At 52.4% G+C, this 22,269-nt stretch overlaps 3 long non-coding RNA genes across 6 annotated transcripts; 2 read left to right on the top strand and 1 right to left on the bottom strand.

Moving 5' to 3' along the window:
* Positions 1 to 395: 395 nt before the first annotated feature.
* Positions 396 to 3,720, bottom strand: LOC144302201 (uncharacterized). Its single transcript, XR_013369048.1, has 3 exons — positions 3,640 to 3,720; positions 1,946 to 2,048; positions 396 to 489 (listed from the first exon to the last, which is right to left on the bottom strand). It is a non-coding gene; the product is annotated as an uncharacterized LOC144302201 (long non-coding RNA).
* On the top strand, positions 1,516 to 3,368 carry LOC144302200 (uncharacterized). Its single transcript, XR_013369047.1, has 3 exons — positions 1,516 to 1,742; positions 1,837 to 2,380; positions 2,549 to 3,368. It is a non-coding gene; the product is annotated as an uncharacterized LOC144302200 (long non-coding RNA).
* Positions 3,721 to 14,261: 10,541 nt separating the features above from the next.
* LOC144302419 (uncharacterized) lies at positions 14,262 to 21,276 on the top strand. 4 transcript variants are annotated; one of them, XR_013369273.1, is made up of 3 exons: positions 14,262 to 14,517; positions 14,850 to 15,202; positions 15,498 to 21,276. It is a non-coding gene; the product is annotated as an uncharacterized LOC144302419 (long non-coding RNA). The 4 variants fall into 4 exon arrangements; XR_013369274.1 differs by having other exon boundaries at positions 14,850 to 15,734; positions 16,149 to 21,276; XR_013369272.1 differs by having other exon boundaries at positions 14,850 to 16,297; positions 17,208 to 21,276.
* Positions 21,277 to 22,269: the final 993 nt, after the last annotated feature.

Raw genomic sequence — 22,269 nt, 5'->3', positions numbered from 1 at the left:
AGAGGCGTCAGGGAGCCCAGCTGTGTGCGGCTCTTCTGCCTTAGTACTGCACACAGCGCTTGCTGGGACCCCCTTGAAAACTTGACTACTCAGCTGCAGAAGGAAGGCAGTGTCGGGGAGTTGGGCCCAGGGCGGCACCTTGGAGCTCAGAGAATGGGAGGCATGGAGAAGATTGTGGCTTTAGCTATACGGTGTCTCCAGAGAGGCTGGGCCTACCTAGAGCTGGGCCTCGTCCACCACAAGGAGCAGGGTTTTGTGGCCTTGGACTGAGGCTCCCCACGTCACAAAGCTTGGGCTTGTGGAAGCTTTGCCTCTGGCAGCAGACTCTTCCCAGGCAGGGAAATCTTGCACGGACAGGGCAGGAGGCGGCTCTGTGCGGCCCCAAGCCCCCTCAGGACAGAGTGCCCACCTTCTTGCTTGCTGGTAGTGGCCCCATTTCCTGAGCATTGTTAGCCACTTGTTGGCTCGCCAGGTTTGCTGGTGTTGTTTCTGGAAAAGGACATACAGGGGCAGCAGATGAGCCTCTAGCCCTGGGAGGTGGGCGCACTTTGCCTCGTCCAGTCACCCTAGGGGACTCAGAGAAGTGAGCCAGGAAGGCACAGAGCCCTTCCCGCTGACCACAGCTCGGGGTCTGGGGTGCGTTCCTGGCAGCCCGGGCAGCGCTGGGAAAGGGAGTTTGGGGAGACACCCTGGGGATGTTCTGGGGGCGGGGTCTGTGGACAGCTGGCCTCACGCCCACTGTTGAATCCTGCCCAGTGCCCAGGAAGGACTCTCACCTTGGCCTCGAGGGGCTGGGGCTGGGGCCGGGCAGGTCCTTCTTCCAGGAAGGCGGAGGCACAGCCCTGAGCTCCAGGCTTGGCCCCAGAGTCCCCCACATATGAGCCCACAGCACTTGGAGGGGAGGGTCCCCTAGGGAAGGCAGAGGCTGCCTGCTGCCTGTGGTCGGGCTGCGACAGGGTTCTGGGGGGTCCAAGAAGGGTTGTTGCTGGTGGTAGGCTAGGCCCCCTCGGAGCCCCCAGGAGGTGCCCTGCCACTGTATGGACCAGCCTGAGTGGTCTAGGTGCCCCCGTGACTGTTTGGCAGGGGCCCCCTGCCTTCCCAGGGACTGACTACCGGCTTCCAGCCCGCCTCCCCCTGCACCCTGGGTGTCCTCCTTGCTGTCCCCTGAATCCACCCCTCTTGCTGTCACCTCCACTACTCTCCCCATTGTACCTCTTGTCTTGTCAGAGCCGCTGAGCACGACCCATGCCTGACCCATCAAGCAGCCACTGGGCAGAAAGCAGGGCTGAGAGGGACAGAGGCAGCCCCGTTGGACCCAAATGGAGTCTTCAGCCTCCAGGAGGTTCCTGTGGTGCCGTCGACGCAGCAGCCTCCTCCCCTCCGACCAAGGCCACTGAGCTGTTCTCCCTCCCTTGTTTTTGACCCAGGGTTGCTTCCTCCTCCTCTTCTTCCCTCTTCCTGCCCATGTTGGTCAACGCCTTCCTCTGCTGCCCAACCTCCCTCCCTGACCTTGCTTTGTCCCCAGCATCTAGCTGCAGCCCCGCAGAAACCTTCAGGACTGTGGAAGCCCTGGCCTGGGGGTGTGAGTGAGGAACACCCCTCCGATTTGCCCCAGACCAGACCATCCTCCTATAGAAAGCAGGCTATCATCCCAGAGCCCCTCACCTCTGGAGTCCTTGCTGAAGGAGAGGACACCCCCCAACCCAAAGCAGGAGGCACACACCTGGACCTCCCCACAGCAGGTATGGAGGCCACTTCTCTGAGTGCCCAGGGGCCAGCCCCCAGGCCCAGCTCCCTTCCAACCCACATCCCGTGTTTGCCTCCTGGGTCACTCAGCTCCAGCCCAGTGAAGTCATGGTCTTCAGAGGGCTCCAGGGGATGAGGTCCTGACGAGGGGAGATGGACCAGCCTCCAGAGAGGCATTCCTACAAATGCAAACCCCCACCTGAGATGGATGAAAGGGTGCAGAAGGCTCTGATTGTCCGTGATATTCCATGGTGACAGGTCAGCATCATCCCAGGGATCCATGGGGACCCTACTCGGAATGCCTGAAACAGAGCAGAACCCATGGTGGGGACCTATCTGTGCCAGGGACATGGGGAAAAGAGGGAACAGAGTATCTCCTCTCCCCAGAATCCTGAGGGAGATCAGGACCCTCTCAGATTCGTCGGGCATGAGAAGAAGGGCCTGTTTGCCCAACGGGAGCAGCCTGACAGCCTTATCTGCTTCACCAGAGATGATCCTCACCTGGGCCTGAACTGATCTGGTGACCAGTCCCCACATGAGCATCACCTGGACCTGGTGACCGTGGTCCCCACCTGGGCTCATTGCTACCGATCACTACGAGCCAAGATGGACCCTCACTTCTACTGATGCCCTGGTCAGTCCCCAGGGCCTTACTTGTTCCTAATGACTATAGTCCTTGTCTGGGCTGACCAGGCTCATCCTTGGCTCTGATTCCCTCCTGGGCCTCACCTGGTTCTGATGCCCCGGGCCATCAGGCTCTGCTGCTCTGATTTTCATCTCTGCCTGGGCCCTCGCTTCTCAGCTTTGATTCAGATCCCTGATTGGGTCTCACCTCCATTGGATGGCTATACATCAGGACATCTGGAGCACCTGAGGACTATGATCCCCACCTGGCCTTACCTGCTCCTACTGGCAACATCACCCCTTGGTTCTCATTGGCTGGACTCTGCTATGATCCTCAACCGGTACATAATTGGTGTTACTGCTTATGATACCATTTGGGCCATACCGGCTGCCACATACCTAAGTATACAACCACCTGGGCCTCATGGGGACCTGGTGACTGTGATCCCCACCTGGGTTCATCGGCTACTGGTGTCTAAGATCCAGGATGGACCCTCACTTGCTCCTGATGCCTGGGTCCATCCCCAGCATCTCATTTGTTCTTGGTGACTGTGGTCCTTCTCTGGACTGACCTGTCATGCTTGCCTCTGATCCATTCCTGGGATTCACCTGCCCTTGCAGGAAGGGTCCCCACCTCTAGTGGGTTCTCTAGCATCTATGGTACTTGTCTGGGCCTCAGCTGATGGTATTCGGCTATGATATCAGCCCTTTCCAAGGCTAGCAGGGTCTCTAGGTCCTCTTGCCTGGTGCTACAAACCAAACACATTCAAGGATGACACCGCATGAAAACCTTCAGAGGGGATCCCTGGGTGGCGCAGCGGTTTGGCGCCTGCCTTTGGCCCAGGGCGCGATCCTGGAGACCTGGGATCGAATCCTACATCAGGCTCCCGGTGCATGGAGCCTGCTTCTCCCTCTGCCTATGTCTCTGCCTCTCTCTCTCTCTCTGTGACTATCATAAATAAATAAAACTTAAAAAAAATTAAAAAAAAAAAAGAAAAAGAAAACCTTCAGAGAACACAAGCGTCTGTGTGCTCCCTGTTGGCAGGTCCCCATCTGTCTGACTGGAGTGTGGAGACAACACCATAGCTCCCAGGGGGACATGCTGGGCTAGAGGATCACTCATGGGCACTGACTGTCTGTAGCTCGCCCACCTACCATCCACCTTCCCAGCCACTGTCCCAGGACACGCCATCATGCTCAGAGGACAGAGCTCTCCCACCCCCTTACCAGGAGCACAAAGGAGCCCAGGAGGCTAGGGGAACTGCTGACCTGATACTTGGGGTGACGTGTCCCAACTCAGGGCTGGTGCCGAGATGGCTATGGATGGGCCTTCAGGTGAGTGTTCCTGCGGGCTTGGGGTAGACGAGGTTTTTGTTAGATTCGACAAGCACAACGACCAAAGGGAAAAAGCAATCAACTGTACTTCATCAAAATTAACAACTTATGCCAGCAAAAGTATGAACAAACTACACACCCTGTATACAGTGTTTTGTGAATAGCCTGAGGAGAATCGGGGTGGGGGGGATGAGGGCCTCCATGTTCTAGTTTGTGAAGAGCAAGCCTGCTCATGGACCAGAAGGACCCAGAGAGCCCAGATCGTCCACCCCGGACCACAGGGTGGGGGGATTGGTCATCACATGTCGGGGTCCATGTACCTAGGACTGGCTGGAAATGTCATGGCTTGGGTCTCCCCTGCACAGTAGAGGGCTTACAAGGTAGTAGTGGTCCCGAATGAGCTGCCCTAGCCCTGACCGCAGCCTCCTTCCCTGGCCTGGGGTAGGAGGGAGGCAGCTCTGATCCCGTGGAGCTGTGGAAGGGCTGCAGGAGATGCCTCCTAGGCATCACACAGGGTTCGGTGCATTCTCACCCCAACCCAGGATGCCAGCACCCCTACTGGGACCCACAGGCGCCACAGTGACCCGAGGTGTGCAGGGAGCAGCTGCCACTCAGCTGTGACCTGTCGCTGTGTCAGCACCGACACTATACACTGGTGTTCTGGGGAGAGTGGAATAGTTTGGGCGCTGTGAGCAAATCCGGAGCACAAGTGCCTCCAACTGCCTGGGGTCGCAGAGTAGTGCCAGGCAGCGGTGGAACCCTGGGGCTCCACAGTTCCGCCCACAATGGGGTCCCGTGTCATCACTGTAGGTCGGGGGTCCAGTCAGCACTTAGCCTGGCACCCTGAAGGCCAAGGGTGCGCGGGGAGGTCCTGTCTCATGCCGGATGGGAAGGGGTTGCAGGCACCCTCCCACATCCTTAGTTCCTCTCCTCAGTCCCTCCAGGCCTCCCACCCTTCTAGGTAGACTGGGTGTCCCAGCTGTCCTTCCATCCCCAAGGGTTCACAGCATGGATTTTGCACTTAAGAACATTTGAGGGGTTCCTGGGTGGGTCAGTCAGCTAAACATCTACTCTTGATTTTGGCTCAGTTCAGGATCTCGAGGTTGTGGTGTGGAGCCTCAGGTGGGGCTCGGCCACAGCGGTGGGGGGAGTCTGCTTCAGAGTCTCCCTTACCCTCTGCCCCTCTCACTGCATGCTCTCTCAAATCTTTTAAAAATCAACATTGAAGACATTTGAGAAATCTTTATCATCTCTGCAGAGGTGACTTCACATGTGTAATGGCTGTGTAAACGCTTTTATTTTAATTTTCATTTCTCTGGAATAAATTCCCAGGAGTGCTACTGCTGAATTATGTGTTAATTGTATGCAAAATATTTTTTGGACAAAACTGCTAGACTCTTTCCCAGGAGTGATTGTAAGATTTTAGAAAAACTGTGTGGAAACTGTTTTTTCCAAGCAGTTGTCTAGATACTAGAAGTGTGCCTGCCAGAACTTCAGGTGAGATTTATTTAGCCTCGGAAAACATTGTTAAACTATCTTCCAAAGCAACCATATTTATATGCGCTGCATGAAGGAGCGTTCCGTCATATGCCAACCTCCAGCAACTAGTATCCTCGTTTTTGGGAGTTTAGCATTTCTAGGGGCACCTGGGTGGCTCAGCTGCTGTGATGCTTGTGTGGCTCAGTTGCTGCAGTGCCTGCCTTTGGCTCAGGTCATGATCCCTGGGTCCTGGGATGGAGCCACCATAGGGCTCCCTGATCTGGGGGAGCCTGCTTCTCTCTCCCTCTGCCTACCTCTACCCCTACTTGCTTGCTCACTCTCTGTCAAATAAGTAAAATTGAAAAAATAAGTAAATCGGAGGAAAACATTATATGATCTCATTCATTAGGGGAATATAAAAAATAGTGAAAGGGAATAAAGGGGAAAGGAGAAAAAATGAATGGGAAATATCAGAAAGGGAGACAGAACATGAAAGACTCCTAACTCTGGGAAACGAACTAGGGGTGGTGGAAGGGGAGGTGGTGGGGGTGGGGGTGACTGGCTGATGGGCACTGAGGTGGGCACTTGACGGGATGAGCACTGGGTGTTATTCTGTATGTTGGCAAATTGAACACCAGTAAAAAATAAATTTATAATAAAAAAGAAAAGATATAAAAGAATAAAAATAAAAAATATATATAGCATTTCTAAAAGGTGTGTAGCACCATCTCACTGTTGTTCACATTGTTCACATTGGGAACTTCCTAATGCTAGAGGATGTAGAACATAGCAGGCTTGCTTATTATCTGCCTATCATCTTTGTCCAGGTGTCTACTCAGATATTCACCCATTGTTAATTAAATTATCTGTGTTCTTACTGTTATGAAGTTTGTTTTGTGTAGATTGAATAAAAAGTAAAGAATTTTAATATGAGATGTGTGTTTTGAACAAATATTTTCAAATATTTGAACAAATATTCAGTTTGTGAGAGGTCCCTAGGTTCCCTGGGCAATGCCTTTCACAGAGTAGCAGTTTTAAATTTGTAAAGTTCACATTATGTTTTTTTCTTTTCTGGATCGTGTTTGGTGTTGTGTGTTAAAACGCACCAGCAAACTCAAGGTCATGTAGATTTTCTTTTATGTCGTATTTTGATGTTTTGATAGCTATGGTTTTAAATTTACATACAATGTTGAGTGACTTTTGGTGGAAGTTGTAAAAGTTTTGCCCACATTTCATTTCATATCCTATGGGTTCCAATTCCTTGTTCCTTAAGTATTTCGGGAGGAGCCCAGATATTGTAGCTCATGTCAGTGAGCCATTGCAAAGCTTCTAGGACTCAGCTGGAGCCAGGAAGGAGGCAGGTGGGGCCCTGGCAGTGAGGACCCCGCCTCCTGCAGGGCTCCTGTGGTGCCTGAACACCCTGCAGGGGGTGCCCGAGCGCAGGCACTGCCCCAGGGGGCTGGCAGGTGCAGGGGCTCTTGTCCACCTGCAGGAACAGGAGCCCCCGCGCTGGGGAGGCTTGGGGAGCACATGGGGCCACGGCCACTCTGACAGCAGCCCTGGCCTCCTCAGGATCTGTGGTACTGAGTTTGGGGCTGATGTAGGGCCCGACATGCCTACAGAAATTGGTGTTTAAAAACCCACTATGGAGGCTTCTGGAGGCATTGGTCGGGTCCACGCAGACATCAGCAGGGACTCTTCAAAACCACAAGGTAAGGGATAAGTTAGAGTTAATATTAGAGTTAGGGGGTAGGGTTAGGATAATGGTAGGGTTAAGGTGAGGGTTAGGGTTAGTGTTTAGGGTTAGCGTTAGGTTTAGGGTTGGGGTTGGTTTAGGAGTTAGGTGTTAGTTTAGAGCTAGTGTTACATTTGGGATAGGGGTTAAGGTTAGAGGTTTGGGTTGGGGGAGGGTATGAGTTTAGGAGTGGGGGTTAAGGTTTAATGGTTAGGATTATGGTGAGGGGCATTTGGGCAGGGTTAAGGTTAGGGGTTTGTGTTAAGGGCTTAGGCTAGTGTTTGGGTTAGGTTTCGGAGTTCGGGTAGGGTTACAACACAGGTAGGGCTAGGGTTAAGGGTTAGGGTTACGTTTCAGTGTTTAGGGTTAGGGGATAAGGGTTAGGATTAGGGTTAGGGTTAGGGTTATGGTGGAGTCATGATTAGGTGTATGGATTAGGGGCTAGTGATTGGTGTTTTGTTTTCAGTTAGTGATAAGTCCAGTGTTAGGCTAGGTGAAAATTAGGATTAAGGTTAGGGTAGGATTCGTGTCTGTACACAGGTAGAGATTGGATCTGGGCATGGGGCATGTGTCTGGCACTGGAACTCCTAGTATCTTCAATGGGTTAAAGTTTTTCTTTAGGGTTTGTCCTTGGCTCCATCCATTCAGAGGCCTCCCCAGATGACCTGGCCGGCATCTCCTGAGCTGAGATAAGGAGGGGATATATGGCTCTAAATATGCTCTATTGGATTTTCCTGTTTGTTAACACAGCATAATATTAGTTTGAGGTGTACAAGAGAGTGATTCAACCCTTGGATACAATGCCTGGTACTCATCCCAGGTGCCCTCCGTCATCCCCATCCCCCATTTCCCCACCCCCCGCTAACCTTCCTCTGGTATTTATTAGTTTCTCCTCTATGGTTAAGAATGTGTTTCTTGGTTTGCTTCTCTCATCCCTCCCCTTTGCCAGTTTGTTTGGTTTCTTAAAATCCACATATGAATGCAGTCGTATGGTATTTGTCTTTCTCTGACTTATTTCAGTTACCATAATTTTAGTCGCTTTTTCCACATCATTGTAAATGGCTTCATTTCATCCTTTCTGATGACTGAGTGATACCGCAGTGTGTATATTGACCACATCTTTTTTGCCAATTCACCTGTCGATGGACACCTGGGCTGTGTTCATAATTTGGCTAGCTCTTGTTGATAATGCTGCTGTAAACATTGGGCTGCATGTCCCCATTCGAATCTGTACTTTTGTATCCTATGGTTAAATACCTAGTTGTGCAATGTCTGAATCGTAGGGTAGTTCTATTTTTAACTTCTAGAGGAATCCCCATAGTGTTTTCCACAGTATGCAACAGGCTGCACCTGTTTGAATTCCTACCAGCAAGTAAGAGGGTTCTCCTTTCTCCCCATCCTCACCAACACCTGTTCTTTCTTGTGCTGTTAATTTTACCCATTATAACAAGAGTCAGGTGATATCTCATTGTGGTTTTGATTTGCATTTCCCTGATGATGGGTGATGTTGAGTGTCTTTTCCTGTGCCTGGTGGCCATCTGGATGTCTTTTAGAGAACATGTCGTTTCGTGTCTTCTGCCCATTTTTAATTCGGTCACTTGCGTTTAGGATGCTGAGATTTATATTTGCTTTATATGTTTTGGATACTAAGTCTTTACTGGATATGTCGTTTGCAAATATCTTTTCTCATTTTGTATGTTGCCTTGTAGCTTTGGTTGTTTCCTTCATTGTACAGAACCGTTTCGACTTGATGAAGACCCAATAGTTTATTTTTGCTTTTGTTTCCCTTGCCTCAGAGGCATATCTAGAAAGATCCAATGGCCAATGTTAAATACATTACTGCCTATCATTTCTTCCTTTTATGGTTTCAAATCTCACACTTAGGTCTTTAATCCATTTTGAATTTATTTTTGGCATACGGTGTATGAAAGTGATCCAATTTCAGTCTTCTGCATGTGGCTGTCTAGGTTTCCCAACACTGCTTGTTGAAAAGACTGTCTTTCTGCCAATGCATATTCTTTCCTGCTTTGTTGAAGATTAATTGAGCATAGAGTTATAGGTTTGTATCGTGTTTCGGTTTTCCATTCTGTTCTATTGATCTGCGTGTCATCTTCTTGTGCCTGCACCATACTTTTTTGATCACTAGAGCTCTGTAATATAACTTGAAGTCTAAAAAAATTTTTTTGAAGTCTAAAATTGTGATGGCCCAGCTTTGGTTTTCTTTTCCAACACCGCTTTGGCTTTTTTCAACCTTTTGTGGTTCTATACAAATTTTAGGATTACTTGTTCCAGCTCTGTGAAAAAAAAATGCTATTGCTATGTTGATAGGGATTGCATTAAAAGATTTTATTTATTTATTCATGAGAAACACAGAGAGGGAGGCAGAGGTACATGCAGAAGCAGGCTCCTGTGGGAGAACTGATGTGGGACTTGATCCAGGATCCCGGGATCATGACCTGAGCCAAAGGCAGATGCTCACCCACTAAGCCACCCAGGTGCCTTGCTGATCCAATGTCTTTGCTAGTTATGGGTCTGTTCACATTTCTATTTCTTCCTATTTAAGTTTTGGTAGTTTGTACATTTCTATGGATTTGTCCATGGCTTTCAGGTCTCCCAGTGTGTTGCCTTATAGTTTTTCATAGTATTCTCTTTTAATTGTTTTCCTTTGTGGTGTAGCTATCCCCTCTCGCATTTGGGATTTTATTTATTTAGGTCCTTTATCTTTTTGTTGATAAGTCTGGCTCAGGCTTGATCCATTTTATTACTTAGTTTGAAGTACCAGCTCTTCGTTTCGTTATTCCATTCTAGTGTTTTGTTGTTTCTAATTGTGTATTTGTGCTCTCAACTTTATTATTTCCCTTCTCCTGCAGGCTTTATGCTTTGTTAGCTTGTCCTTTTCTAGCTCCTATAGATATAGGATGAGGTTGTGTATTTGAGACTTTTCTTGTGTCTTTAGGTAGGCCTTTATTGCTATGTAATTCCTTCTTAAGACTGCCTTTGATGCATCCCAGAGGTTTGGACAAATATGTTTTCATTTTCATTTGTTTCCAAATATTTTTAAAAATTTCTCCTTTAATTTCCTGGTAGCCTCATTCATTCTCTATTAGAGTATTGGTTAATCTCCACATATTTGTGGTCTTTCCAAAAATTTTTTTCTTAAATATTTATTTTTTAATAATAAATTTATTTTTATTGCTGTTCAATTTGCCAACATGCAGAATAACACCAATGCTCAACCAGTCAAGTTCCACCCTCAGTGCCCGCCACCCAATCACCCCACCCCCTGCCTTCCTCCCCTTCCACCACCCCTAGAGTTTGTTTCCCAGAGTTCGGAGTTCCATGTTCTGTCTCCCTTTCTGATATTTCCTACCCATTTCTTCTCCCTTCCCCTCTATTCCTTTTCACTATTATTTACATTCTCCAAATGAGTGAGAACATATAATGTTTGCCCTTCTCTGATTGATTTATTTCACTCAGCATAATACTTCCAGTTACATCCACATCGAAACAAATGCTGGGTATTTGTCATTTCTAACGGCTGAGTAATATTCCATTGTATACATAAACCACATCTTCTTTATCCATTCATCTTTCCATGGACACCGAGGCTCCGTTAACAGCTTGGCTATTATGGACATTGCTACTAGAAACATCGGGGTGCAGGTGTCCCAGCGTTTCATTGCATCTGTATCTTTGGGGTAAATCCCCAGCAGTGCAATTGCTGGGTCGTGGGGCAGGTCTATTTTTAACTCTTTGAGGAACCTCCACACAGTTTTCCAGAGTGGCTGTACCAGTTCACATTCCCACCAACAGTGTAAGAGGGTTCCCTTTTCTCTGCATCCTCTCCAACATTTGTGGTTTCCTGCCTTGTTAATGTTCCACATTCTCACTGATGTGAAGTGGTATCTCATTGTGGTTTTAATTTGTATTTCCCTGATGGCAAGTGATGCAGAGCATTTTCTCACGTGCTTGTTGTCCACGTCTATGTCTTCCTCTGTGAGATTTTTGTTCATGTCTTTTGCCCATTTCATGATTGTATTGTTTGTTTCTTTGCTGTTGAGTTGAATAAGTTCTTTAAAGATCTTGGAAACTAGCCCTTTATCTGATACGTCATTTGCAAATATCTTCTCCCATTCTGTAGGTTGTCTTTTAGTTTGTTGACTGTGTCCTTTGCTGTGCAAAAGCTTCTTATCTTGATGAAGTCCCAATAGTTCATTTTTGCTTTTGTTTCTCTTGCCTTCGTGGATGTATCTTGCAAGAAGTTACTGTGGCCAAGTTCAAAAAGGGTGTTGCCTGGGTTCTCCTCTAGGAATTTGATGGAATCTTGTCTCACATTTAGATCTTTCATCTATTTTGAGTTTATCTTTGTGTATGGTGTAAGAGAATGGTCCAGTTTCATTCTTCTGCATGTGGATGTCCAATTTTCCCAGCACCATTTATTGAAGAGACTGTCTTTTTTCCAGTGGATGTCTTTCCTTGTCAAATATTAGTTGACCATAAAGTTGAGGGTCCACTCCTGGATTCTCTATTCTATTCCATTGATCTATGGATCTGTTTTTGTGCCAGTATGGTCTCATTCATTTGGGGGATATAAAAAATAGAGAAAGGGAATAAAGGGGAAAGGAAAAAAAAAAGAGTGGGAAATACCAGAAAGGGAGACAGAACATGAGAGACTCCTAACTATGGGAAGCGAACAAGGAGTGGTAGAAAGGGAGGTGGGCGGGGGCTGGGGGTGACTGGGTGACGGGCACTGAGGGGGGCACTTGATGGGATGAGCACTGGGTGTTATTGTATATGTTGGCAAATTGAACACCAATAAAAAATCAATAAATTTAAATGCTATTCAATGGCACACATCATACTAGGATTGACGTGTAGCAGGAGGTTCCGGGATTTGGAGGTAGCTAAAGCTCCCCATCATGGACTCAAATTCCAGATGATGCAGAGATAGGCAAGCAAGCAAAGAGATGTAAAACATGGCACTGGGGTGCCTGGCTGCCTTGGTCCGTGGATTTGATCTCAGCATTATGTGTTTAAACTTCATGTTGGGTATAGATACTACATAAAAATAAAATATTTAAAAATAATAAATAGATGAAGATATAAAACATGATATAGAAGGTAAGTGCTTGCGTCGGGAAAATACTCGAACCAGACTATGGCTAACCTAAAACCTATTCTTATGCACTCCCGCTTTCACTACTTTGCCCAGATGACGTTCCCCACAAGTGACAGTCCCACCCGAGTGGGAGTGGGCTTCTTTCATTGTAAGACCTGTTTTTCCTCTCCTTCTGCAAGGAGAGAAGAGCTGTGAAGGCACGAGTTAGGTGGATCAGCACAAACCTGGGCAATAATCATTTCTGAACCTGGTAGGGAAAGATGTGCCTCCTTGTGGGACCCAATGTCCTAAAAAAGCCTGTATGGTCATTGACTTGGATGAAGGGTGGAGGCTGAAATAGAATTATGAAGAACCAAATAGTGGGAAAACCAAAAATAGAAAGAGAGAAGGACAGATTTCACCATGTATCGTCTTCGAAGGGATCTGGTGTCCTTTGCTAAGAGGGAGTCCACCCTCTGTAAGATGTTTCCTACCGCTCCTTGCTCACTGTCAGAACCCAGCAGACATATCTCCATGCCTCCTACACCTCTGTGCAGTCGTGATTTGCAGGATCTTCAATCTATTCTCCCGAGTGACCTGAGCATCGAGTATGTAACCATTCTGCTGCCCTTTGACAACATCGAGGGGGATTCCGATTTTTGTTAATTTTGGAGTGTGTATCTCTCACTGTGCAGCTATGTGACTTTGAGCTGTGCCATCCTAACACCTAACTGGCTTGAATCCACAATCTTTATTACTGTAGGTGCTGGCATTAGGTGGATAGTTGGTATCTCCTGGTCAATCCTGGTCTTGTTCATGCAGTGAATTTTTGTTGGAGGGTCAGCTCAGTTTGAGGTCCAACTGGGCCACATTCACGTGTCTGACAGTGGGTCCCAGCTGAGTGCCGGCTGCCTCTCCTTCCTCTATGCCTCTCAAGCTGGGAGCACGTAGGGGCGGCCCTATCGGGGAGCTCCTGAGGAGGAAGCTGCCCAATGGAGGGAGCCCTGGGGATGCCTGTTTGTGGTAGTCAGCGTGGGGAGGGGCCTGGGGTCCCCAGCACCAAGGGACCGGGAGTATAGGCCACGGGGAGACCTATGGGTGGGCATGGCCATCTCTGGGGCTTTGGAATCAGGATGGGGTCTCCCAGGAGCAGGAGATGCTGCACTTGGATTTGGTCGGCTGTGGGTTGGGGGGGTGGCCTGGGGGCAAGAAGGCAACCAAAGTCAGGGCTGAGGGAGCAGCGGGAGTGCAAGACTAGTCTGCAAATGGTGGTGCAGGTGGCCGTTGCTCCAGGAAACCAAGGGCCACCTGGGGAAGCGGTGCCCATGCCAGTGGGGAGGCAGGCTGAGTGGGGGTCCCCTCCTGCCCCATGGCTGGAGTGGCCCTGCAAGGAAGCTCTTCTGAGCTGTAGTCCGGACCAGTGGCCCATCCAGCCCCTAACTTGCATGGCGTGCCTCCCGTAGGTCATCAGCTGGGCCAGCGCCCGGAAGACATCCTCCTCAGTCAGGAATATCAGCAGGATGGCCACGATCTGGTTCGTGCCCTGGCAGTAGCCCACTTCCTGCAAGAGCCATTGCCTGATGGAGGGTGTCTACTCCTGAGGCCCCTCAGAGCCCTCCCCTCTTGGACGTCAGGCTCCCACGGCTCCCTCACTGCCCAGGCTCCCAAAGGATGCTCCCAGACGGCAAGGACAGCAGTGTGCAAGGCCACACAGATGAGCTATAGATAAATTCGACCCCAGGTCTGGGGTTTGCTGTGACACACTTGCTGCTGGGGACCTGTGTGGTCAGCGCAGGACCCTGGCTGGACAGGGGACGGAATTTGGGGGCTCATCATACTAGATTTATTTACAAGCAGTGCAAATTGTCTAAAATTCAATGCACAACATTGAGAAATACATAAAAACACTGAGGGCGGGTGTCCCTTTCACCTGTCCGACCCTCATTGGGTCCATGTGTCCTGGTCCAGCTGTGGCGGTGCTGCCCGGCCCCCAGGTCTCCTTCCTGCCCCCACACAGCCCCTGCCCCTGTGCCCTGCTCTTAACGGGGCATCTCCAAACCCACTTGGGGTTCAGCTCACACAGTGACACCTGGAGGCCCCGTCCTGGTGGCCTCCCCATCCCAGAGACCCAGGCGGGACCATGTGGGTCATCCCGAGCACTTTACCACATGGCAGTGTTTTGTTTGCCAGCGCAGATCCACCTGGCCACAGGCACCCCGTGTTCCTTACCCAGAAGCCCTTGGGCCTCCCCTGGGGCCCCCAGAAGCCCGCTTGCCCAGCAGTCTCACCCGACCCCAAAGTGGTCCCAGAACATGACCAAAATGTGGTTGGGGAAGCTTCTGCTGATATCTAGATCTATCTGTTTGATGTACCAGGAGGAGACCTGGGCCTCCTCCTTCATTCCTGTGGCGAGAACCGGGGAGGAGGAGCCAGCATTAGCGACACAGAACACTAACTGTCACCAACTGTCATCCTAAGCAGGAGCACTGCTGGTCACCATGTGAGTGTGTCCTGCAGAAACCTCCTTCCTTCCCCTGTGAGGCCAGGGACAGCACAGGTGCCCACCGTGCCTGTGGGGCCTACATGAGGGCTTGTGCTGAGCTGTTGTGGATGCAGAGGGGACTGAGGGTCAGCCCTATGCCGGGAGGGACATGGCGGGTATCCCTGGGGGGGAGGGGACACTGGGGGTGAACCCCGTGCGGACAGAGGACATGGGGGTTCAGCCCTGGTGGTGAGAGGACTTTGGGGGTCAGCTGGGGCTGGGGTCCCTCAGTTCCCTGTGCTCCAGACACCCAGGCTGAGCCCCAATATCCCTCATCCCCTACTCACTAGGGCGTGGAGGATCCTTCCACACGCTGGTGCAGGAGATGCGGTAGCACAAGGTGTGCAAGCTGAGCCCGCCCGGTGAGGGGGCCTGGGAGCATGAGCTGCAAGTGCCTGCTGTCCTGACGTCACTACCAGGGCCACGTTGCCCGCCCCGATGGCTCTCTATGTCCCAGGATCAGAGGTTCAGGGCAAAGAAGGTTGGAAGCGCCCCAGAGGCCAGCCAGTCCAGGCTCCCTGGACAGAGGCAGCGCAGATCTCCCAGGGCACTTTGCACAGACCGTCGTGAACTGAGGCCCCCAGCCCCGGCTGTCACTGTCTCCCAGCCCTATCCTGACCTGTGGGGCACAGGCTGAGTCGCAGTAAGTCTGTGAATGTCCTGCCCCTGACATCTGGCTGACCTTGGAAGACAGGAGGGCAGGTCAGCTTTGTGTTCCTGCCGGCCCCTGTGCAAGAGCTATTAGGGGCCTGGGCAGGGCCCCCTCCTCCCTTCTGGGGTTCTGTCCCCTCCTTTGTACAGAGCTCTGGCAGATGCAGAAACGAGGTGGCCGTGCATTTTAACACAACCACACTTTATTGAACTTTCAACAGCAAACAGGGGCTCAGGGCTGAGGGTGCGCGCCTTCCCCTCTGGAGGGGGACCTTCCTTTCTTTTAGGAGAAAGCCAAAGTCACATGGGGGTGTTGGTGCCAGAGTCCCCCAGCTTGAAAGCTGTGCTGACCCCAAATGGGGGCACGAGTCCTGAGGTTGGGGCCTGAGAGGCAGTTCTGAGGACAGCGGACCAGACCTGGACCTGCAACTTCAGGGTTCCTGCGCTGGGTCCCAGCAGGTCATCTGGACCCCAGTTTCTGGCTCACATGCCAGGGGACTGACTGCTGGAGACCCAGCATGTGGGTGAGTCTGCCTCCTACTGTGGATGAGGGTATGGCCCAGCAGCCTGCCCCTCCTGCCCCTGCCCTGGGTGCCCTGTTATTCCCAGAGCTGTCCTAGGTCAGCGACCTGGATTTGTGGCGCACGCCCGGGTCCCAGGAGGCCACATCCTGCTCTGAGAGGGTCACTGAGACTTGGGGCAGAATCCAGAACTGGTGAGGGCCACAGGGGGCTCAATCTCATCAGTCTTCATTCTGTCCCTTTTGGGGCTCATGTCGACCCTCTCTCCCAGAGCCTAGGGAGAGGCCAGCTCAGGTCCGTCTGGGTCGGGGACTCTTCCTGTTGAGGGGGCACCCTCCAGGAAGGACAATGAGATGAGGCAGGGCATGGTGGCCATGGCCTCAGGGCCCCCACCCTCACCATTTCGCTCTTCTTCAGAGGCCCAGGAGCATGGAGGCAGAGATCAGATGGCCCCAGGACTCTGTGGGGCCTTGGGGTTGTGGGTTCAGCGCTGCCCTGGCACGGGCTGGCCCTGCCTATCACTGCCCAGCGAGGGACTTGAACTGCTGTGGCCACAGGACAGGAAGGTATCTGGATCCCTATAGTGTCATCTTAGTGGGCTGGGTGGACCCCGTGAGGGGCGTCCAAGGGGGATTCTATTGTCTGGTTTGCTGTGTGGCCTGTGGTGTGGCCCAGGCAGGTGCCAAAGCGAACGGGACCCAGTGTTCTGGCTTCAGGTCCTTGTTTGGGTGCCACCTGCCTGCATTGTACTGGTTCTCTGGGAGCATGAGGAGGGGTATTATCTCTACGGGGCCTCCGGGCCAGCGAGGTGTCCTGGGCTGGGGGCAGCTGAGACAGAAGCAGAGCCCCCAATGTTCCCAGACACAGGTGTACAGCCGTGGGCTCTGGGGAGCTTCCCTCCTGCAGCAGCTCCTTGGCCTTGAGGATGACCCTGCCAGGAGGGGGTCCAGGCTGCTCACGTTGTGTGGCTGCACCTGGGGAGGCCTGCTCGTCCACTCTGGGCAGCGTCTAGGTAATAGAAGGGAGGAGAGGCTTAATTGCCGGGACACTCACTCCAGGCCCAGGGGCCTCCTGAGGTAACTCTCCAGGTCCCGTTGGAAAGAGGCAGGCTGGTTTTGCATCTCCAGAAGGCTGTATGTCCCCAGCTGGAGGGCCCCAGGGGTCCTCTTGGCTCCCGGGTGGTCCCCCTGGCTTGACGCTGTCCACAGCCCTCCACACTGCTGGTACCCAGCCCCTGCAGTGAGTGCCTGCACACTCAGTCCCGGCCTGGTTTCCCTGAGGCTGGAGCAGAAGAGGAGAGGGCCAGAGATGAGGAGGAAAACCCGGGGGCCCTATCCACGTGAACAGCCCCAGCAAGTGGAATCGGGAGGGGATGGGGCCCTAGGTACACCTGGGCGGGGGCAGTTCACACTTCATCTTTCGGAGCTGGGTCGTGGAGGAGGCCCAAAGTTGTCTGAGCACCACCTCATCCTCCAGGGCCCAGGGCCGGACCAGCACGTCCTGCAGAAACTCCCGAGGACCTTCCAAGGGCAGCTTCAGGAGGCTCTCTGGGCAGTGGGTGTGAGTGAGACCCAGAGGCTCCCTGCTCTGTGGCCTCCAGGTGCCTCCCAAGGGCAGCAGCTGAGGGTCCAGCTGTGCAGGATCACCGTGGGCAGTGCTATGACCGAGGGAGGGCCCTGCCTGCTGCTCACTCAGGGAGTCCTGATCAACTCGCCTGCTCAGCCGTCCCCCCGTCCCCAGGCCTGGGTGCTGCTCAGAGTAGGGGGTCAACACCCCTGTCCCCTCACCCCCAGCCTCGGGCACACCTGGGCACCCAGGGGCCCACTTACTCCTGTGTACTTTGAGGATCATGTAAGCCATGGCTGTGAGCACACGCTCCACGTCCAGGATTTACACGTCCCAGTGCTTTTGGGTAGGGATAAGGGGTTTTATGGGAGCAAGGGTAGGGAGGAGCGGCCTGAGCAGAGCCCCTTGGGGTCTCCCATCTTCCCATAACCTCCGCCGCTCCCACCCCCCGGGCTACATCCGGGGAGGCACCACAGCCCCTCCTGGGCATGTACTCCTCCCAGGAAGTACAGGGCTCCAGGCCACTCTGGGTTCTGATCCTGGCCAGCACTACCCACAGACCTGGGGGCACAGACTCTGCCCCCATTTCTACCAACATGCCACAAGGACCCCAGGCTGGCTGCAGAATGGCCCGAGGGCTCATCCACACCCCAGGCTGACCAGGCCTCCCTGGGGGAGCTGAGGCAGAGACAGCCTGTTCCCTCGAAACTCCTCCAGGGACACTCTGGGCTTCTCTAGGTGGGTCTGGGCTGTGAGCCTCAGCCTTCTGGCCCAAGGTCTGGCCTGGCTTGTCTGTAGGGTGGGGTTGAACTCCGCCCTCCCTGGGGTCAGGGGACAGGATGAGGCAGCAGGGTTCCTCGGGTTCCCTTACCTAATTGACAAAACACTGAAGGAACCACTTGGGATGTAAATGCCAGTGCACGTCAGTTCCTCGCCCTGGCAGAAGGAGAGGAGATGCTCAGGCCCCACACTGCAGCCCCGTGGAGCCAGGTGGACCTACTTCCAGTGGCCCCTCAGAGCCTCGAGGGTGCCCCAAGCTTCCCAGAGGGAGGAACTTGACACCAAACTGGGGCAGCTCAGAAGAGCCGTGCTGGCACCCCCTGCCCTGGGGCCAAGGGGATGGAGCCTCTGGGGAGCATCTACTCGCCATGTGCTTCTTCAGCTTGGGGTGAGCTCTGTCTAGAACGTGCTCGCCTAGGACCTCAGCAATTTGGTGAACCCTGGAATCAAGAAGCCTGAGAAGGCCCCAGATCCCCAAAGATCAGGGTCTCCTCCTGCAACAGGCCAGGCAGGGGGGCCATCCTGGCAGGGGCCTCTTCCCCCACGCCTTGACCACCGACCCCGATGCAGGTGTCAGACACCTTGTTCTCCACAAAGCAGGCATGGAGACCCCTCCTCTGGGTGCCCAGGGGCCGTCCCCCAGGCCCAGATCCCTTCCTACCCACTTCCAGGGTTTTCCTCTTGGGTCTCTCAGCTCTAGCCTAGGGCAGACATGGCCCTCAGAGGGCCCAAGGGGAAGAGGTCCTGATCTGGGGGGATGTGCCAGCCTCAAGAGAGGCACCTCCTGAGATGGATGAAGGGGTGTCCAGGGAACTCAATGCAGAAAACTCTGATTGTCCGTGACCTTCCACAGTGACGGGTCAGCGTCATCCCAAGGGTCCTATGGAGACCATACCCGGCGTGCCTGAAACAGAGGGGACCGATCAGTGCCAGGGACATGGGGAAAGGAGGGAGCAGAATGGCTCCTCTCCCCTGAATCCTGAGGGAGATCAGGCCCCTCTGAGATTGTCCGGGAATGAGGGGAAGGGCCTTTCTGCCCAATGGGAGCAGCCTGACAGCCTTATCTGCTTCTACCAGAGATGATTCCCACCTGGGCCTGACCTGACCTGGTGACTCTGGTCCCCACCTGAGCCTCACCTGGACCTGGTGACTGTGGTCCCCATCTGGGCTCATTGGCAACTGATGACTATGAGCCAAGATTGACTCTCACTTCTACTGATACCCGGGGTCCGTCCCCAGGATCTCATTTGATCTTGGTTTCTGTGGTCCTTGTCTGGGCTGAACTAACTCATGCTTGGCTCATGCTTGGCTCTGATCCCCTCCTGGGCCTCACCTGTTCTTGCAGATGTGGTCCCCACATCTAGTGGGTGCTCTAGTGTCTATGGTATTTGTCTGGGCTTCAGCTGATGGTATTCGGCTATGATGTCAGCCCTTTCCAAGGCCAGCAGGGTCTCTAGGTCCTCTTGCCTGGTGCTGCAAACCACACACATCCGAGGATGACACCACATGAAAACCTTCAGAGGACACATGCGTCTGTGTGCTCCCTGTGGGCAGGTCCCCATCTGTCTGACTGGAGGGTGGAGACAACACAGTAGCTCTGAGGGGGACGTGCTGGACTGGAGGATCACTCAGGGGCACTCACTGTCTGTAGCTGGCCCACCTGCAGTCCACCTTCCCAGCCACTGTCCCAGGACATGCCGTCATGCTGAGAGGACAGAGCTCTCCCACCCCCCTTATCAGTAGCACAAGGGGGCCCATGAGGCTGCGGGGAGCTGCTGACCTGATGCTTGGTGTGACGTTTCCCAGCCCAGGGCTGGCCCCGAGATGGTGGTGGATGTGCCTGCCAGAGAGTATTCCTGTGGGCTTGGGGCAGACCGAAGGTTTCTCTTAGATTCCATAAGAAGAATGACCAAAGGGAAAAAGTAATGAACTGGACTTCATCAAAAGTAAAAACTTATGCAATGATTTGTGAATAGCCTGAGGAGGGTTATGCGGGAGCATGAGGGACTCCATGTTCCAGTTTGTGAAGATCAAGCCTGCTCATGAGCCAGAAGGACCGAGAGAGCCCTGACCATCCACCCCGGACCACAGCGTGGGGGATTGGTCATCACATGTTGGGGTCCATGCACCTAAGACGGACTGGAAAGGTCATGGCTTGACCTGTTGCCTCCTGCACAGAACAGGGCTTGAGGGGAGTGGGGGTCCCGGATGAGCCGCCCGAGCCCTGAACACAGGCTCCTTCCCTGGCCTGGGGCAGCAGGGAGGCAGCCCTCACCTTGTGGAGCTGTGGAAGGGCTCCAGGAGCTGCCTCATGGGCATCACATGGGGTTTGGTGTGTTCTCACCCCAGCCCAGGAGGCCAACACCTGCAGCAAGACCCACAGGACCTACAGTGGCCCAAGGGGGGCCGGGAGCAGCTCCCAGTCACCTGTGAACTGTCACCTTGTGAGTGCCTACACTTTATACACTGAGGTACTGGTGAGAGTGGGCTGGTCGGGCACTGAGCCAGATCCGGAGCACGGGTGCCTCCAAGAGCCTGCAGACACAGAGTAGCGCCAGGCATTGGAACCCTGGGGCACCACAGTTCCGCCCACAATGGAGCCCCGTGTCATCACTGTAGGTCTGGGGTCCAGTCAGCACTTAGCCCTGCACTCTGAAGGTGAGGGGAGGCCCTGTCTCCATGCCAAGTGGGAAGGGGATGCAGGCACCCTCCCACATCCTTAGTTCCCGCCTTCAGGCCCTCCAGGCCTCCCACCCCTCTAGGTAGACTGGGTGTCCCAGCTGTCCTCCCACCCCCAAGGGTTCACAGCGTGGATTTTGCACTTAAGAACATTTGAGGGGCTCCTGGGTGGTTCAGTCAGTTAAACATCGACTCTTGATTTTGGCTCAGGGCAGGATCTCGAGGTTGTAGGGTGGAGCCTCACGTGGGTTTGGGTTCTGGCCGGTGGGGAGTGTGGTGAGAGTCTCCCTTTACCTCTGCCCCTCCCACTGCACACTCTCTCAAATCTTTTAAAAATCAACATTGAAGACATTTGAGAAATCTTTATCATCTCTGCAGTGGTGCCTTCATATGTGTAATGGCTATGTAAATGCTTTTTAAAAAAATTTTCACTTCTCTGGAATAAATTCCCAGGAGTGCTCTGCTGAATTATGTGGTAATTGTATGCAAAATATTTTTTTGATAAAACTGCTAAACTCTTTCCCAGGAGTGATTGTTAGATTTTACAAAAACTGTGTGGAACCTGTTTTCAAAGCAGTTGTCTAGATACTGAAGTGTGACTGTTGGACCCTCAGGTGAGATTAATTGAGCCTTGGAAAAAACTGCTAAACTCTCTTCCAAAGCAACCGTATTTATATCCGCAGCATGAAGGAGCGTTCCTGTCATATATCTCCCTCCAGCAACTAGTATCCTCCTTTTTGGGACTTTAGCCTTTGTAGGGGCGCCTGGGTGGCTCGGTTGCTGGGGTGCCTGTGTGGCTCAGTTGGTTAAGCGTCTGCTTTGGCTCAGGTCATTATCCCTGGGTCCTGGGATCGAGGCTTGCATCGGGATCCCTGCTTTGGGGGGAGCCTGCTTCTCTCTCCTTCTGCCTACCTCTACCCCTACTTCCTTGCTCACTCTCTGTCAAATGAGTAAAATTTTTTAAAAAAGTAAAATTTCTAAAAGGTGTGTAGCACCATCTCACTGTTATTCACATTGGCAACTTCCTAATGCTAGAGGATGTAGAACATACTTTTGTAGGCTTGCTTATTTTCTGTGTGTCCTCTTTGTCCAGGTGTCTGCTCACATAGTCACCCATTGTTAATTAAGTTATCTGTTTTCTTATTGTTATGAGGGTTTTTTTGTGTAGATTGAATAAAAATTAAAAATGTTGAATATCCGATGTGTGTTTTGAACACATATTCTCTTCAGTTTGTGAGTGGTCTTTAGGTTCCCTGGGCAATGTCTTTCAAAGAGTAGCAGTTTTATTTATTTATTTATTTTTAAAGATTTTATTTGTTTATTCATGATAGTCACAGAGAGAGAGAGAGAGAGAGAGAGAGAGAAGCAGAGCGAGAAGCAGGCTCCATGCACCGGGAGCCCGACGTGGGATTCGATCCCGGGTCTCCAGGATCGCGCCCTGGGCCAAAGGCAGGCGCCAAACCGCTGCGCCACCCAGGGATCCCAGAGTAGCAGTTTTAAATTTGTAAACTTC

The sequence above is a fragment of the Canis aureus genome, chromosome 31 (assembly GCF_053574225.1).
Source record: "Canis aureus isolate CA01 chromosome 31, VMU_Caureus_v.1.0, whole genome shotgun sequence".
In the NCBI taxonomy this organism is placed as follows: Eukaryota; Metazoa; Chordata; class Mammalia; order Carnivora; family Canidae; genus Canis; species Canis aureus.
Note: the sequence above shows the minus strand (reverse complement) of the source record. Positions and strands in the feature narration are given on the sequence as shown.